Below are 18914 nucleotides of genomic sequence, written 5' to 3' on the forward strand. Positions count from 1 at the left end.
TCACCCTCTACCCCAACATCTCTATGCTGTGCTCTGAAAACCAGGTTGGCTGCCTGCTGGGGGCCGTTGCCAACACTGAGGACTTGAGGACACAAGCCTCAGATTGAGGCCTTGCTTCTCAACCATTAGTAAATTGTCAGAGTGATACTGGCCTTGTGTGTGAAGGTTTATTCAAGTAGTGCCTCTCTGCTGCCCTGGTGCATGGGTGTTGAGTCAATGGTGATTTATTCCAGGCCATGTTCTGGGTGGGCCCCACGCTGCTGAGTTCACTTGGCCAAGTCCCAGGTTATGAGCTTCCCTCAGGGTAACTGTGAACCCTCTACCACCCCTGGTAGATTTCCCGTGTTTTGTATTCACCTTTCCCAGCTAGGATCTTAAGTGACCCAAACCTGGTGGAGATGTGCCCTGAATCTTCTTTTGTAAAATGCCTTTCAGGTAGACCAAAAACTAGGCCATTCTCCATGAGAGGTTTTTATTGGATTTTTGCATTTCTTCTGGTCAACCTGAACCCGTCTCCTATCATTTTCAACTTGCTTGACATTTTATCATTTTATCCCTAGTTTCAAACATTGTGTTACTGGTCAACCATTTTGCCAATTCCTGATTCTTCCAGTAAACCCATACATCTCTCTTCTTTTTGCCTTCCTAGTGCTGGAATACATGCCTTCCTCTTTCCCCCATTCCTAGCCTTTACTTCTATTATCCTGGCCAAATTTGAGTTCCTTTCTTCTCATGCAGGCTGTGATCCCCACCACTACCAAAATAGACCACACTTAACAGCCATTCAAACTGAAAATTCCTGTTTATTATCTATTAATCAATTCCATTACATTTCTTTATTCAGTTTTATTAAGTTTGAAAAGTATATTGGAATGAGTACATATTCATATGTCTATGAGGACAAATGTTTGATAGCCAAGTGCTAACACAAGGCCTCTTTATTATCTATTAACCAATTCTATGGAGTTTCTTTATTCAATTTGACTAAACTTTAAAAATATATTAGAATGAATTCATTTGTATCTTTGTATCTACATATTTATAAAATTTGTATCTACACATGTGGAAAACTATGTGATGCCCAAGCAGTACCAGAAAGCATCTTTATTACTTATCTCTCAAAGAATACTATTACATTTCTTTATTCAAGTATACTAAGTCTTAAACATGTATAAGTGAACACTTTTGTATCTATGTACCTCTCTGTATATATATGTGGAAAACTATTTGGTATTCAAATGGCAATATAAAGCCTCTTTATTACTTACCCTCTAATCAATACTATAGCATTTCTTTATTAAACTATATTACCTTTTCAACTCTGAAAAAATTTTCATCTATCTATCTATGTGTATATGAGAAGAGTATTTGGAACCCATGTAGGACCCAAAGGCCTCTTTATTTTCTAACAATGGTACCAGAAGGCCTCTTTATTATGTATTAGTGAATTATATTACATTTATTTGTATAAGTTTATTAAACGTTGAAAGCATCTGAGAATAAATGTGTATCACTCTATCTATATACATGTGGAAAACTATTTGGTCCCTAAGTGGCACCACTGATCTTAGCAGCTCTTACATTATGTAGCCATAGTAGCGAGAAAACTCCATCTCTCTTTCCCTCTCAAGGAAACCCTGCACTCTCCCCAAAGCAGTGTACTTGGCAGCATTCTCACGCTCTTGTTGAGCCTTCTTCTTCATGGCTTCCCGCTCTGGCCTCTGGTGTCTGGTGATGGGAGTTGATACTACTTGCCCAGGAACATTAGGTTTCCTCCATGGAATTGGTTGTAAGGCAAAGTCTTGGAGGAGATATTGGTTTTGAGGCTTGGGTGGTTGTGACTGGGGCTGGGTCCCAACCCTGGGAACGGGTTGCCAATGAAGAGAAGTACAAGATGATGTTTTGTAGGGTGCAGGCCCAGAAGCAGCAGACCGAGGGGCACTAGGCTGGGTAGAAGCACTCACACCTGACTGAATGGCATGAGTCAAAACGGGGTGAGCTGGCTTGGCAGGACGCATCCAAGATGGGTTGGCAGTAGCTGGTTGGGATGTGTTGACTGCCATGGGTTGAGCTGAGCTAGCAGGGCCAGGCTGGGCAGGGTAAGACCCAGTGGGTCTCCGTGAGGCCAGAGACTGTGGCCTCCTATTGATTGCTGGTCGAGGTGGAGGTTTCTCCTGGGTCAGAAAAGGCAAAGGTACCAATTTTACCTTCCCAGGTGGTGGAGGCTCATCAATGGATGGAGCAGGACCCTCTCCTTCAGCACCGATATCTGGATTCTGGGCTTTGACTTGTGATTTCTCAGGACCCTTAACCACCAGCCATGGTTTCATAGCTGGGCATGTACGGTTGTCTTGGGTACTGCCTGAGTTTCCCAGGGCCCGGGAGGAAGAGAGCCCAGTTTTCTTATCATTCTTCTTCCCCAGTGCGTGGAAAACCTGCACCGACTCCAACATGTGCATGCCGAGACAGCTCCGAGGCTTTTTAAAGGACTCTTGGCAAAGCTCAGGTTGGTTCCTCTTCCGCTTTAGTTTGGGCACCGTTGGCTTGTCTTCTGCCTCGACTTTGTTGCCTGGCTGCTTCCTCTCCTCGGCTTTCTTGGAGTCGTTTGCTCTGGGTCTCTTGGTCTTTTCTTGCTTATGGCCCTTAGCCTTGCTGTTCCTGCTGGATGCACCTTTCTGAGCTTTGCTCTTACAGTGCTTGGCCGTGTGCACATTGGCCCTATTGCTGTCTGCATCCCTGTGAGCAACTTCTCCTCCTAATGCACACTCTAGGTCCCTTAGCTGCATTTTGGCCTGAGGAGTTCCATGAGGAGACTCTGAGGCTTTATGTTTTCTGTTCCTCACTGGATCACTAGGACCCATTAAGGCACTTGTGATTTCCTGCCCCTGGCTTTTTCTGTTATTGCAGATGTATGAGAATTCTGGAGGCTGTGGCAGACAAAATGTCTGACTTGGAGGTTGCAATCCCAAGGAAGCCTCCATCCCTAGGGAAGTTTCCATCCCTGCAAAGGAATCAAGGACGATGGTAAGTAGGATGCTCCCCCTTCCCAGCTCCACACCTTTCAGGGGAACCACCAACTGTGGAGAAAGCATTTCTATTAGCTCTTTTTAAGGACCACTGACAGATATCTGTTAAGAGTTGCATATTAGTTACAGGTGATCCCTTGAAGTGTTACTTTTGGGCTGGTTCATCACCATGGCAGCATGGGTTTCCGGTAGAGCACTTGTCTCCTCTGTGGGAAACCCAGAAAAACTCTTTCATGAAGTCTCTCGCTCTCATATAGGGGCCTCTCAATTCTCTCCACTCTCCCCAGAATGTAAGAACACTTAACACCATGACCTAGGAGAGGGTGGAGCTGATGCTCATGAGATCAATGTGAATGGTCGGGGGTTTTGGACTCCTGCTTTGGACAGCATCTCTACATACAGAGGTTAAATCCTGCAGTCAATTAAGGGACAATTAAACTGTCACACCCTGATATGTGTTGATGTATTTTTCTAAACCAAAGTAAAATTAGGGAAATGTATTTATAGTGTGGTTGTGTAGCTGGACTGAGTGCAAAAATAGTGAACAGCCGCTTCCTTCCGTGTGCTCCTAGAGGTCTCTTAAATGCATGGGTGGCCATTACGCTGTGCTGCATGCTTGTCTTACAGAGTCTGAAAATGGGGACTGCTGAACAAGATTGTGGTTAAAATCTCAGCACTTGAATTCTAGGGATGTGTGGACCCACAGTTACCAGCTGAAAACTGGACCCTCCTTTCGAATGGTAATCTCATTCCTTCCCCTTTTTGCTGTTTGTACTCACCTTGAAAATGTGTTTTTTCTATGCTTTGAGTGGACACAGAGTAGTAGGTCACAGGTGTAGGGACTGATGGTAGGACATTTGTGGGCTGAACTTCCTTCAGCACTGTCACCATTTCTGGTTGAGGGGCAGTGGCACTACTTCCTGCATATGGCACAGAGCCATAGGATTGCAGGCAGGGGTCATGTTCTCCAGAGAGCAGAGTCCCCAGAGAGTTTTGATCATAGTAGTAGACCTGGCTTCCTTCTTGGTGGGGTAGTGAGAGGCAATGTCCTTGATTTGGAATCTGAGGTAGTGTCACCTGGACGAGCCTACCAGATAGTAGTGGATACCCAGGGATCATGACATTGGCTTTGGAAGTTTTGTCATACTGGAATGTCATAGATAGGGAAGAATCTGCTGTATTCTGGTCAGTGACAGTCATATTAAAGTCCCTGAGTGAGGATGAGCTCTTTTCAGCACTTCCTGGGATATACCACTCAGAAATACTTGGATAGGGGGCAGGTGCCATGGGAGTCTGGTGCTGGCCAGTAACTCCAGACACCATGGCTGTGCTAGCATGTTGATAAAGGTAGGCACTGCCCATGAGTGGCTGGAAGGAGGTGCCACAGGTTGAGGGCAGTAACCATGCTGAAGTGGCAGCTGGAGCAGAGGCTCTGGAGAAGTTGCAGACACTTCCTGTCAGGGAAGCTGCATTGGTCACCACAGGAAGAGACAGCTGCAGAGAATCAGCATTTCCATGTAAAGAAGAATTTTGGAAAAGTTCTGTAGGAAGAAGAGGGTGGTGAAAATATTGATGAGACAGGCAGATTCTTACAATATTTGAGGAACAATATCATCTTAATGTTGTAGTAATCAGGAAGGCCCTCATTCCAATAATCATTGAGAGACCCCAAGTCACTCCATTTAGGATGGCTGCAAGCACTCTTCTGATTCCCTGCCTTTTCTCTCAAATTGGGCACAGAAGTCCCAAGTGGTCTGCTTCACACTTTGTTCTCTAAAAGCATCCTTCTACCTGTCCTACCTTTCCTTTGAGCCTGCCCTAGTATTGACTCATGAATTTGCCCTAGAACTGAAGCATTTTCAAACTCAGAGGAAACCCCAACCTTACCAGTTAGCAAATGAGTACACCAAGGGTCAGGGAAGTGAGATTGACTTGTTCAAAATCAGCAACAGATTATGGAAAGTTTCTCCCTGGCCAGGACTCTTGTTGCAAAGAGCAGAAATCTGGAGATTGAGAAATTTGTTTTCCCCTGTTCATAGAAAATCGTACTGCTATCACCACAGTGATCTTTAGTATCTCCTTTTGTTTTTCCAGGTCACGTGATATTTCCTAGAGTTCAGGTTTACCATCCAAATGATAATTTAAGCGTCAATCTTTGCCCTCTTTCAGCCTAACTGCTGATCCTACATGAAAATGACTACCTGAAATTCAGTTTCTCAAGGAATGCTTCTTGAAAGAAATTGAAAGTTTCTGAGCTTCAGGTTACTCATCTTTAGTGTGGTTATAACAATAACAATAGTGATAATTCATCCATAAATAAAAGCGTCATATTACATAAGATTCATGTGAGGGCTGAGGTTATGGCTCAGCATTAGGGGGCTAACGTTAGGGTTAGCACATGTGAGGCCCTGGGTTCAATCCTCAGCACCACGTAAAAATAAATAAAATAAAAGTATTGTCTTGAACTACAACTGATAAATAGATATTACAAAAAGTTTCCTTTGGAGGGAGTTACAGTATGTTCTGGAAAGATAGAAGCAAAAGTCAAAAACAGCTCAGAACTAAAAGGAATGACTACATAATAATGAACATATCGATATGAGCAAAAGTGAATGTATATCAAATTTGCTAAGAAATGACTTCTGTTATCATGCATACAATATTATGAAAGTGAATGTTTCTCTTTGATTTTAGTGAATATTGTTAATCAAAACAAAGCTCATAATTGAAGGTGAGTTTGAATGCATTCTCAAGCAGTACATATAGACAGAGAAACTATACTAAAAATGTGTGTAATTGTAAGTAAAGTGAACACAAATTTGAAGTAAAGTGAACAGAAATTGAAGTAAAGTAAAGAACAGATGGGTAGCCACGTGGAGAAGGGAAAACTAAAGCTAAAACCCTGGATGAATCTGGGCATGCTGTGCTGGGCCTCTGGTCCCAGCACTCGGGAGCCTGAGGCAGTGGGATTGCAGGAAACCAGGAATTGATAGCCACTGTGGGCAATTCAGGAAGATCCTATCTGAGAAAACAAATAAAATATCCTGGAGATATAGCTTGTGTAGCATGCTTGCCTAGCATGCATGAGACCCTGTGTTCAATCCTCAGAACTGGAGAGAAGAGAAGAAAAGAAGAAAGAAAGAATGAATGAGAGGAAGGAAGGGAGGCATAAGGACCAAGGCAGGGAGGGAAGGAGAGAGAAATGGAGGGAGTGAGGGAAAGAAGAAGGGAATGAGGAAAAAAGGAAGGACGAAAGAAATTTTGTACATACTAGAGAAAAAAACAATAAGTGTAAAGTCATTATTGTTCTTGTTTCTCTTCCTCTAGGGATTACCAACACCAAATAAAAGGCATTAATTCCACTAGGTAGATATTTCAATTGATATAAATACATTTTCTGATAATCCTTTTGGTTATTAAAAAAACAGAAAAAATGCTTTAACAAAATCATAGAAGCCTAGTTTATTATCACATTTAGAGAAAAGTCTTGTTTCTAAAGTCTGAGAAAACCATCACAGTATAATAAAATAACAAATTTAAAACAATTTTTGTCTTTTCTTCTGACATTTTCTTCTCCCTTTTATATTAATACACCCCAGCCCCAAACAATTATTTGAAATGTAGACAAAACAAAAAGTCTTCACATAATTATTTAAATAAACTCGGAATTAGAGATGGGAGCTTGAATTTTTATTCTTATATAGTTCTTTCTTTTGGTTCTTAAATTTAGAAATCATCAATGACTATTTCTATATTGTCTTTTTAGGAAAAGAAAACGTTGTAAAGATGGAAAACAGCTTCACCTTGACAGCTTATATCACAGAAAGGAATGTGTCCTTCTGATGCAGGTTTGGACAAAACATTTTTTAGATATCCCTGTAGTTTAAAAATCAGAACAAAATAGGACATGGAAAATGCCATTTCCCCATCTCTGTCTAGAACCACTTTGCTTGGCATGTTTGGAGGAAGAATCATTTCTAAAACATACTTCTAACATGTTCATGTTCAAACTGTCAACATCATCTGTGTTGAAAGAGGTCATAGAAAAAGTGTAACAGCCAAGTGTGACTTTTCGGATAACCTGCTTACCCCAGTGATACCCTAGTTGAAGTCTTAGTTTCCTTGCTGTTCTGTTAAGCTAAACATTCTCTAAACCAGCCTCGGGACGATTCACTCTATGCTGTCTGTTGGTTTAAATAAGATCTTTGCTTTTCTTCCACATCCATCTTAACCAACCTCTTTTTCATCGAGAACATCATTCTCTTCATCTCTATAATTCTAACATTTTCTTCTCCTTTATTTTTATATTTTCTTCCTCCACCGAGTTCCTGTTGCCGTGTGCTTAAACAGTCACAAACTTGCTTTCCCAAGAACATCTGCCTCCTTCCAGCCCTGTCCTCGTGCTCCTCTCTCCCTATTTCTTTTTTCACCTAGGTGAAACAGAAAACTCCCAAATATGTGAATGTCCCTTTTATGAACAGCACTAAATTTGAAATACTGAAGTGGAAATCTTGGTGAAGGGAAACTGTTACAGAGGAAACCTCTTGGTTTCCACCCTGCCTAGGTTTTGTCTCTTTCAGTTGAAACAATACAACCATGAAATCTGATTTCATTCTCTATAAACATGCCCCTCAAGATGCAAGAAAAGTAAGGGACCAGAACATGGGCAATCTGTTATCCTCATGTAGCAAATCAGGAAACAGATTTTGTGAGAGAGTCAGATAGTCCAGTTCTATACCTAGTACATGTCAAATTCCAAATGAAATTAGGTGTCCAGATTTCTAGTTCCATCCTTTCCCCTATTATTCTAAGCCCTTTTGACTCCATTAGTAAATTGAGGCAGGTCAAAGTCTAATGAAAAACTTTAAAAAGTTTCTTTACTCACCTGACATGGTCAGAGAAGAGGTCACATCAATTGTAGATACAAAGGATGAGGAGATCACCCCAGAGGATGTGTGGGTGGCTGAGGCTAGAGAATGCATGTTTCCCAGTATGGGGTTCACTGGTCACTGTTTACTGGCCACTCTAATGACTGGTTACTGGTCACTGGTCACTTGCGATGATTCAAATTTGTTTACAACTACATGGCAAGCCTAAGATTCTAGCAGGTGGCAGTAGGTTTGGTGGGAGAATGATGTCACAAACCTGGCCGTTTAAAGGTATGAAGTAGCCAATAGAGTGGTCAGACTCCGAAGGAGAAGGTGGGATTGGGTGGGGGAAATGACAAGAGAGTTGATTGGGTGGAGAAAGTGACAGGAAAGTTATAATAGAAAGTAAATGGCTCAGTTCTGGTAGGTGAGCCCTGCAGGAGGGACATAATGGGCTGACCCCATGGCTCCCCTCCCCCAGGCTCTTGTGTTAGGGATATCATCTCTGTGTTCCTCTTAAATGTTCATTAAAATATTATGAATATGTTATAAATTATGCTTCACAGTATAAGAGGTAATAGTGATACGTTACTCTATTAACATATGCCGTTAATATCCCTGGAGATGGAAGACATCTAGTTTGAGCAAGTATAGTGGTTGTGGAACCACAGAAGTTGATTTGATTAGTGAAGTTCCTGCAGTATTCAAGGATTCAGAAAGGGGTTAAAAAGTTGTTTTTTTCCCCCCTAGTTGTAGATGGACCCAATACTTTGATTTTATTAATGGGTCAAGCCCAGTGCCTCATGCGTGCTAGGCGAACATTCTACCACTGAGCCACAATCCCAGCCCTAGGGGGAAGTTCCTTGAGTGCATTTTCTGGGGAATGATGTGGCCCAAGATTCTCTTTAGTTTCTCCTTGATTGATCCCTGCTTTCTTTGGCCTGGGCTGGGCCAGTTTAGACTGGTAACTCTCTTCTGCTCTCCTTCCCCCATCCCTCTTCATTGTAGACATTTTTTCATGGACAAGCCTTGAGTCTGCATTCTTGTACACATTGATATTACTTTATCTTAACTAGCAGAAGCAGGGGTCTTTTTTTCTGTGAGTTGATTCTTTGAAAAATGAACTCTGAGCAATAGCAGAAACTCTAGAGAGGTGGAAGACTTAGTTGACTGTAAAATTTCCCTCTCTGGATTTTTGTTGTGCTCCTTTAACTTATAATTTCTTGAGGACAGCTCCTTGGTCATGTAGACTTTCTGCCATCAGCCTCTTTCATATGTGAGAGGCACTGAGGATCCTTTCTCTCTTCTTATGTAAGAGGATCCAGTGTGGCAGTTACTGTGACTTCCTCCCCCATGCAAACAGCCACTATAGAATCTTGGGCTTCTCACATTCTTTGTCTTGCATGTTTGGGTGGAAGGCCAGGAGAAAAGTTAGAACATTAAGAGAACATAACAAAGTATGGATAACAAAGAAAAGAGAGGTTAACATGGACTTTTAAATTTTAACTTTTTGTTAGAAAGAAGTTAACTCATTGAGGTCTCATTTTGTCTTAATCAAAGAGGCAATTAATTTTTTTATTTTATTATTATTATTATTATTATTATTATTATTTTTTGCTGGGGGGACGGGTCCTTGGAATTTAAACCAGGGACACTTTCCCATTACCTCACATCCCCAGCCCTTTTTATTTTTCTTTAGAGACAGGGTCTCACTATGTTGCTTAGGGCCTGATGGATTTGTGTAGACATTCAAAGAGAGGCTTGTGGAAAAAGCATTGTGGTTATGCTGTGCACCCAAGGAAGAGGTGTGTCTGTTCAGCCCAACTTCATCTAAATTGCTTTTGCCTTTGATCCCCTGGAGAGTGTTAGTTTCACCACTTTCTCTTGTAATGCGATAAAGTCAGTCAGGACTGAATTGGTAATAATATATATATGAGTACTGAGCTGGTTTGGGGGAGTACAACTATGGGATTTAATCATTTTCCTTGGTGGTAACCTTTTTTTGTGTGTGTGTGTGTGTGGTGGTGGTGGGGGTTTACCAGGGATTGAACTCTACCACTGAGCCACATCACCATCCCTATTTTATGTTTTATTAGAGACCTGGTCTCACTGAGTTGCTTAGCACCTTGCCATTGCTGATGTGTGCTTTGAACTTGCAATCTTCCTGCCTCAGTCTCCCAAGCTGCTGGGATTATAGGCATGTGTCACCCCACCCAGAAATGTGTTAAGTTGTTTTTTTTTTAAATATTCTGTTAGTTGTCAATGGACCTTTATTTAATTTTTGGACTTCCTTAGAGACAGTGAGTAGATAGTGTGATTCACAACGTCAAGAATCCACAGGAGTAGTTGTCCTCATTTCCATATCAGAGGATTTGTCGCTGATATACAGGAATGCATTTGATTTATGCGTGTTGATTTTATACCCTGACTCTTTGCTGAATTCATTTATTAGCTCTAATAGTTTCTTTGTAGACTCTTTTGGGTCTGTTAGGTATATAATCATGTCATTAGCAAATAGTGATAATTTAAGTTCTTCTTTTCCTATTTTTATGCCTTTAATTTCTTTCGTCTGTCTAATTGCTCTGGCCAGTGTTTCGAGAACTATGTTGAACAGAAGTGGTGAGAGAGGGCATCCCTGTCTTGTTCCAGATCTTAGAGGGAATGCCTTCAATTCTTTGATATAAGGGGAGTAACTAAGGACAGAGTAGGGACGAAGAGCAGGAGAAGAAGATTAACATTAAATAGGGATGAGAGGGGGGAGGGAAATGGAGAGAGAAGGGAATCTGCAGGGAAAGGGAAGGTGATCCTCAGGGTTTTATAAAATTACATACAAGAGGAAGTAAGGGGTAAGGAAGAAGTACACAAGTGGAATAAATGTTTTACAGTAGAGGAGGTCGAGAGAGAAGAGGGGAGGGGAGGGGAGGGGTGGGGGGATAGTAGATGATAGATAGAGAGCAGAATTCATCAGACACTAGAATGGCAATGTGTAAATCAATGGAAATGTAACTGATGTAACCAATGTGATTCAGCAATCTGTATACGGGGTAATAATGGAAGTTCATAACCATTCTGAATCAAATTGTGAAACATGATATATTAAGAAAGATGTAATGTTTTGAAAGACCAACAATAAAAAAATTAAGAGTTAAAAAAAAAAAAGAATCCACAGGAAGTCAAGCGCATATATAGAAAAAATTGCTCATAAATAAAGGTAAATATTGCATTTACAGGCCTATTTTTCCCATCTCTTACACTGCTAATTATGGAATATAATTTTTTTTTTGCTGGTTGTGTGTGGGATAATTTTTAGCCAAGAGGGATTGTGAAATGTTTGGTCGTATAAAGATATGGCTCAGACAGAGTATGTCAACTTTTTCAGGGTATATATATTTTTATTTTTATCTCAGTTGCATACCTCAGATAGCTTACTTCTATAATACTGGCATGTAATGTGAGACTAAGAACATACAGTGAGTATGTGTAAGCCAGATCATTTCTTATGTTCTCTTAGAAATCAAGGGTATCCCCAGCTACTATAGGTTAAGGAGATGGAGATGATGGATGCAGACCTGATGAATTCAGCAAAGCCTTTATTCACCTATGGAGTCAGGCATCAGATGGGCAGACTTTCTGGTCAGAAATGGCTGCTGGTCTGAGTTTATATAGGTTACACACTGGGAGGTAACTTACCCATTGAAGACTTTAACGGGACGTGGGCATTCAGGAAAAAGGTTGCAAAAACTAGAAATTTGTTTTTATTGGCAGTGTTTTCATAGGGCAAAAATGGAGGGTGCATTGTCCCATCCCTGAGAATGGATATATTGGGAAAGGACCAATTCTTGCCCTTTTCCAGGGATGTCTTGTCACTGAGTGATGTTTGCTTCCTTCCCAGGGATTTTTATGTCACTGGGAAAAAAAGTATTGGGAAAGGATCAATGTTATCAATGTTCTGCTTTTCCCTCCCTCCCTCTTCCTAGGCCACACTGTTTTTGGGTTGTCATTTGCCTATCTTTTATTCCAGACTCTGAAAAGTCATAATGAATAGTGGCAATGATTTTGGATCTGGTTGCTTCTTGGGGAGAAATGGTGAAGTAGGAGGACCCCATCTCTCAGAGTTCTGGAAAAGAACATGGGTGCTCTTGAGGTTGAGGCTTTAGAAGAGTATATGTGGCAGTAGACTTGGGGCTCAGGCACAGTCCTTCTTTTGTGGTTTCAGAAATTTGGACTGTATTCTGGAGAGGGCTTGAGGCAGACAGGTCACCTCATTAAGAAAATGTTTTTTGTACACAATTAAGAATAGGGAGAAGAAAGGCTATTATATTAAAGGTGAAGATTAACAGATTTGTTAGTTCTAGGAAAACAATTTTAGCAGGTCCTATCATCGGGGAGCCTATTTCTCTTAATCAAGGCCATTGCATCCCATTCAAACTCAGGGTGCACTTTCCATGATCTGAGGAGTTCGGGTCCTTTGGAGCATTGCAAGCATGATTAATGTTGGAACCATATTTTCCTGATGGTTTAATCATTTCCAACCTGCTTGAAAGACTGTGCATAACTAGAATAGAAATGAACTGTATAGTTACAGCTAGTAGCCCAGGTATATGTGTAGAAAAGTATTTCAAAGAGTTGAGGGAAGAAATCCCCTTAGCTAAACTGGCCCAACTTTCTTATCAAAAGTGGATGTTTTTGCATTTTCTATGGCAGAACCTGAGATTGTAATTTTAATTTAAACAAGTATTGATATGAAAAAGATCAAGTCCATTAGGTGATTACATACATTTTGCCATTGTGTCTCAGTGTCATCATATGGATCTCTAGTGACACAAAATTGGGTGATATTACAATGACCCTGAAGTTACTGAGCCCATTGTAAATGTTGTACTTATTCTCCTAGTCAAATAATAGAATCTTTTAGTTGTTGCATTTTGTTTGAATTATCTGGATCCATATGTTCTTGAGTTTGCCAGGTCTCGGTAACCTTCTTATGGAATTGTTGAAGGTAATGGACCTGCTGATGCAATGTCTCCGCTACAGTCAAACCAACAGTCCCAGCTCTCAGCCACCAGATGAGCCATTTAGCGTGGTGTTTCAGGTGCCTCAGTAGTTCCTAGGTGGATGGTACTTAAGGGGCCTCCTGCCTGGTACTTTTAATTTTACAAGGAGCCTTTTGAGAGTCATTATAGTTGGTGCTGAACTTTGCCATAGAGTTCAAATGTTGTTGTAGCACACACTTTACACATTTAACATAATATAGATTTTTGTGAGGCATCACAAAATTTGAATGGATATTTGAATGGGTCTGGACCCTAAAACATAGGGATTTAATACACATACTGTGAAGGTACAATTTCTTATGAAAGGAAATGTTACGATAGATAACATTTTTCAATTTATTATATTGAGAATTACCCTTCCAGATCCCCAAAGTCTCCTCAGTCAGACCTATTTTCCATATTGTGTCCTGAATTAGCAGAAAATCCATTCTCATGGCAGCTGATAATTCTCCCTTAGACCAGTATCTAGTGATGTTGGAATGGAAAACAGCTCTATCAACCAGATGTTCTAAATTGTCTCTATAAGGTAATTTTCATCCCAAAGCTCTAGATTCAGCATCAGTCAGTTCCCCAGGAGAACCCCAATCTATAACTTGTTTTCCTACAACAGAAAGATTCGATGATAGGGTTATCACCTTCAGACCATTGTAAAACTTTTGGTGAATGATTTCTGTGCCAATGGTAAGAGGATATGGGTCTGCTTAATGAGAAATTAACATTAACTCCCTGGCCTGCAGGTGAGCCTCTGCCAGTGAGGAAAATCAGCCTGGCCTCTTGATCCTGTTATTTTGGGATATATGTAAGCCGAGTTTCGAGGCTCAGTGTGGTAACAATATGAGTATCTGAGAGAAACACAAAGAGGGGGTCAGGAGGACAGTCCTGAATAATTGAACAAAGATTGTTGGGAAGACCTGGTAGTCAAGAAATGACCAGGCAAGAAGGCCTTGGAATTAAGATAGATTGAAGGGGGAAGATCCAACCATGTTACTGGGTGAGCAGTGACAGGCTGTAGAATGTGGGCCCTATAAGCCTCTGTGTTTCTAGCCATGCTGGCAGTTGTGCATATTATGAAGACCAGTATGAGGAACATGCTAATAGGGATAATGGATTGACCTGTTTTTCCTCAATTGCCCCCAGTTATCTCTCTTAACCTATCCCCATGGCCTGGGGTTTGTCTTCCAGGCTCAAGACATTAACATTTTTGCCTGTAGAGAGAGGATTCTCACTGAATACGTCAGGCGCTTCTTGTCTCTGCTGTTTCTGGTCTGGTGTGGCAGTTTATGAAGTTAAAGATGATATGTGGAGAACACAAAGAGAGGAAATAAATTTGGGTGGGGGTCAGGACAATGAATGTTCCTTGAAGGCAGGAACATTCTCCTGTTCTAATGTTTGAAGAGTTGAAAGATGAAGGGGGAGTAAGTATGATGAATTTAATTTCCCTCTTGTGTGCTATTAAGAAAAGGAAGTAGAGGCTGGGGTTGTGGGTCCACATGTGAGGCACTAGGTTCCATCCTCAGCACCCCATATAAATAAACAAATAAAATACAGGTATTGTGCCCAGTATAACTAAAAAAAAATATTTTAAAAAGGTAGAAGGCTATCTGAGACAGAAACCCTAAGAGTTCTAGGAATGAGGTTCAGCGGTTTCCTCAAGAATGGCTGGGAGGTAAGTCATGTGTAGTCCAGTGAGGCCTGTGAGAACAGAATGATTAGTGGCATTAGCAGGAACAGATTTGAAATTGCTTAAATGTATCTGGGATGGGTGGCCTTGTATTTTAGCTGTGGTGGGTGTGGTCAGAATCACCTGAAAAGGGCCTTTTTTGAGATTCTGTGAATCTGAAGAGGACAGGTTTAGTGAATTCTTCAGGCATCATTGGAGGGAGCGCATATCAGGGTAAGATAATAGGACGTTAGTTTCATCAGGGAGAAACTGGAGATTTGTGGACATAGAGGCTTGTGAAGATGAGCGTGGTGGTGAGAGAGAGCAGCCTGCTTCTCTAGCCAGTCCCCTGTATTATTTTCTAAGGAAATATATCCCTTGCCAGTCTGATGTCCTGTACAGTGCAACGCTGCCATCCTGTAGAATAAAGGAGCAGCTTCAAGCAGATGTCTTATGTAATTAGCATTAAGAATTCGTTACTTAGGAAGAAAACCTCTTTCCCTGCAGATTAGGATGGTAGAATGAATGACGTTATAAATATATTTGGAATCAGTAAAAATATTGAATGATTTTTTTTAATCAAATCTCCAGTGAGAGCAGCAAGTTCAGCCTGTTGAGATGTGGTGCCTGAGGGGTGGGGAGCAGCCTCAATTAAATGGGTGAGGACAAAAGAAGAATCTGCTGTATTCTTTCCTTGAAGTACAGCATGGCCTGCAAAGTATGGGGACTGTTAGCAGAAAAGGACCAGGCTGGGTACAAACTTCATGGATCAGCACAGTTTTTATGCAGGAACAGAGTGCTGCCTCTTGTGAACCTTCTTCTCTGGTGGAAAATGAGCCATGGGCCCAATGGGGAATCAATGCTTATATAGGTTACAGAGAGGTGACTTAATAATGAGTACTGGGGAAACAGGTTTGGGAGAATTTCAAAATTTGTTTTTACTGTACAATGTTTTTACTTGGAGAAGAATGGAGGGTCTGTGGTCAGCATTCAGTGTTTAACTCTTTCCCTGCAGAGTCCCATTGTAGTGTTCCTGGGAAAAGATTTATTTGGGAAAGGATCAATGCTCTGGCTTCCTTTCTAGGGGTTTTCCTGTCACTGGGAAAGAATGCAGTAGGAAATGATCAATGCCATCAACATGCTGCTTTCTACTTTACCCCCTCTTGCCAGGGCACATTATTTTGCAGTTTGTCCTTTTCCATATTCAACAGCGACTCTTTGTGGGAGCTTCCAATTATGAACCAGTCTGGGGAGTCAGGGAGTGGCTGATGAGTTACATGTAAAAAGGGGTTCTTTAAGAAATCAAGGGTGGGGCTGGGATTGTGGCTCAGAGGTAGAGTGCTCAGGTCACAAGGGCAGGGCCCTGGGTTGGATCCTCAGCATCAAATAAAAATAAATAAATGAAATAGAGATATTGTGTCCATCTATGAATAAGAAATAAATATTTAGAAAAATGGAGGGTTTCAGGATACGAGTGAGAAATCACATGGGCAGTTTTTTTTTTTTTGGAGGGGAAAAGATTGGCAGGGTTTAATGGGGAGTCTTGCTGCTAGGTAGTTAGGGGATCCAGGTGTTGTGCATGCAGTCATTGGACTCTGGTTGGGGGAAGGTTGAGGCAATGGAGAGAAATGAGCAACAACTGAGAAGTTTTGAAAGGGAGTGTGTGGTAAGAATAGTAAAAGTTTGACATAATCCAAATTTTCTGGCCTCCAGGATCAATAGTGCTGCAGTCTCTAAAACCTTGAGGCATTAGGGCCAGCCTTGATAAACCAAGTCTAATTGTTTGGATAAGAATGCAATGGGGTGGGGGATTTTTCCTGACTTGGGGTAAAGAAGTCCCAAGGACTCCTTTGTCTTCTTTGCCAGAGTGGAGTGACAGGAAGAAAGGCTTATTAGGGATAGGTCAATAAAGAGTGAAGGATGCCAGAAGAGAATTTTGGAGAGTAGAAAGGGTGGGAGAAAAGGAATGGGGAGATGGAAGAAGATCTAAAAGATTTCCTTTTGAGGCTGCACAAAAGAGTTTGGCTATTAGAGAGAATTTGGGTATCCAGATGTGAAAATACTGAAAAAGGCCTAAGAGGATAAGCCTATCTCTTTTATTAGAAGGTAGGGGAATGTTCTTTAAGGCCTGGAGTCATTCTGAGGGTATTGTATGGGAGTTGGGGGGTCAGTAGTATACCTAACTATTGCACCTGAGGGGAGCAGAGCAGGGTCTTAGATTGAGAGACCTGGTACTCTAGGAGGCCAGGGCATTAGTAAGGTGTTGGTGATGTTTGGAGAATTTGGGGGATGGGCTACCAAGCAGGAGATCGTCTACATGTTGTATGAGATGGCTGTGGGATAAATTTAAGGTGGGCATGTCTTGTTGGAGAGCCTGGCCCATTTAGTGGGGGCTATTTCGTATGCCCTGTGAGAGAACAGCCCAGGTGAGCTGCTAAGACAAATTAGTGCCTGGGTCAGTCCAGGTAAAGGCATAAGTGAGCATGAGGCAGGATGGAGGGGAAGAGTGAACAAGGTAGCTTTCAGGTGGAGCACTGAGAAATGTGTGGTGGAGGCTGGGAGATGAGATAAGGGCCCAGACTGGTTACTGCAGGATACGTGGGAACACTTGCCTCATTGATTTTCCTGACCTTGTGTACTAGCCAGAATTGGTCATTGGGTTTCTTTACTCTGAGTATGGGGAAGGTGTGAGGAAAGTTGGTTGGTATGAGGAGATGGACATGTCATCAATGGGAGATGATTGATGTGCTTTAAAGCTCTGAGAGTCAGGGGGTTAATGGATATTGGGGAAGGGAACATAGTGAGTGGTATCTTTTAGTTGGATATGAACAGGGGAGTGGTGTTTAGCTATTTTAGTTGAAAAGTATTGCAGACTGTGGGGTTGATTCCAATGGGCAAAGAACAATCAGGACACTTAGGGGGCTCAGGGACTAGATCTGGGCCAGAATGTATTAAGAAGATGGTTGTAGAGTTTAAAGGGGGGATGATGATTGAGGCTTCTATTTTGTGGAGCAGATACTGTCCCAGTAGGGAACATGGCAACTAGGCATGAGTATAAAAGAATGGATGATGAGAAGGATCGAATCGTGCAAAAAATGGGAGTGTCCTTAGTGGATATGTAGGGGTTCCTGAGAGTCCCACAATGGGGGTATTTGCCTCAAAAAGTGGGCCCATGGCACTGAATCAAAAGTGAAAGTCTTGCCCCAGTGTCAATCAAAAAGGAAACTGCATGGCTGTTCAGCCACCTTGTAACCTGGGGCTCCTCAGATGTACAACCTGAGGTGGTAGGGGCAGTGGAGCCTGGGCCCCTTCATTCTAGAAACTGATTGAATGGGACAAGGGAAGCAGGTAGCTGCACCAAGGTGTCCTTGCCTGGGGACAATTCACCTTCCAGTGTCCCCATTGCCCACAGTTGGGACAGGGCTTCGTGGGAGGCTTTAGGTTAAGTCAAGATTTTCCCCAATGTCCGGTCCACCCACATCGGAATCAGGGATCAGGAGGTATATTATGTGGGACCACGAGTGGCAGGGATGCTTTTTTTTTTCTTTCTTTCTTTTTTATTTTTCGGTGTCGGGGATTCAACCCAGGGCTTTGTGCATGCGAGGCAGGCACTCTATCAACTTTATCCCCAGCCTGGCAGGGGCATTTTTAGGGCTCTGGATGGCTGAGGCCAGGAGTTGATATTTAGTTTAAAGACATTTATATTTATCTCTCTTGTTTCTGGCTTTGTCTTCCCTATTGTTAAAAATCCTTGAAAGTAGTCTCTAGAAGCTGCTGTAGTGGGGTCTCGGGGCCCTTTTCTGACTTTCTAAGTGTTTTATGGATATCAGGTGCAGACCCACTAATAAAGTTAAAATGGAGAAAGAGAGTGCCACCAGGAGTATCCGGGTCTAGGTTGGTATATTTGGTAACAGCCTCAGTAAGCCAGGCCAAAAAGAGGGAGGGATTTTATCAGGTCCCTGGATAATTTCCTTTACCCTTTTCCAATTAACCCAGGTATGAGAATTTTTTTTCATGCCCAAGGAGGCAAGTAATCATGTGCTGGAGTCTGATGACCCAGTGTCTTGAGGCTGATATGTCCAATCAGGTTCAGCTGTAGGGATGGTAGTAGCCCTTGCTGCAGGATGCGTAAGGGAACTTTGGGCATGGAGGAGATTGGCATGGTTTAGCCACTGTAAACTATGAGCATGTACATAAGGAGTCAGGGTGGAAGGCTGGATGTAATAAACCTCTGCCCAAGTAAGGTGGTGAGCCTGAGTCAGATGCATGAACTCCTTCCTGTATTTAGTAGGGTTTTCATAAAATG

At 41.9% G+C, this 18914-nt stretch overlaps 1 pseudogene; it reads right to left on the reverse strand.

Annotated features, from left to right (window-relative positions):
- Positions 1-1577: 1577 nt before the first annotated feature.
- On the reverse strand, positions 1578-8008 carry LOC144368956 (uncharacterized protein C2orf78 pseudogene; annotated as a pseudogene).
- Between the last annotated feature and the right edge of the window lie 10906 nt (positions 8009-18914).

The sequence above is a fragment of the Ictidomys tridecemlineatus genome, chromosome 12, assembly GCF_052094955.1.
Source record: "Ictidomys tridecemlineatus isolate mIctTri1 chromosome 12, mIctTri1.hap1, whole genome shotgun sequence".
In the NCBI taxonomy this organism is placed as follows: domain Eukaryota; kingdom Metazoa; phylum Chordata; class Mammalia; order Rodentia; family Sciuridae; genus Ictidomys; species Ictidomys tridecemlineatus.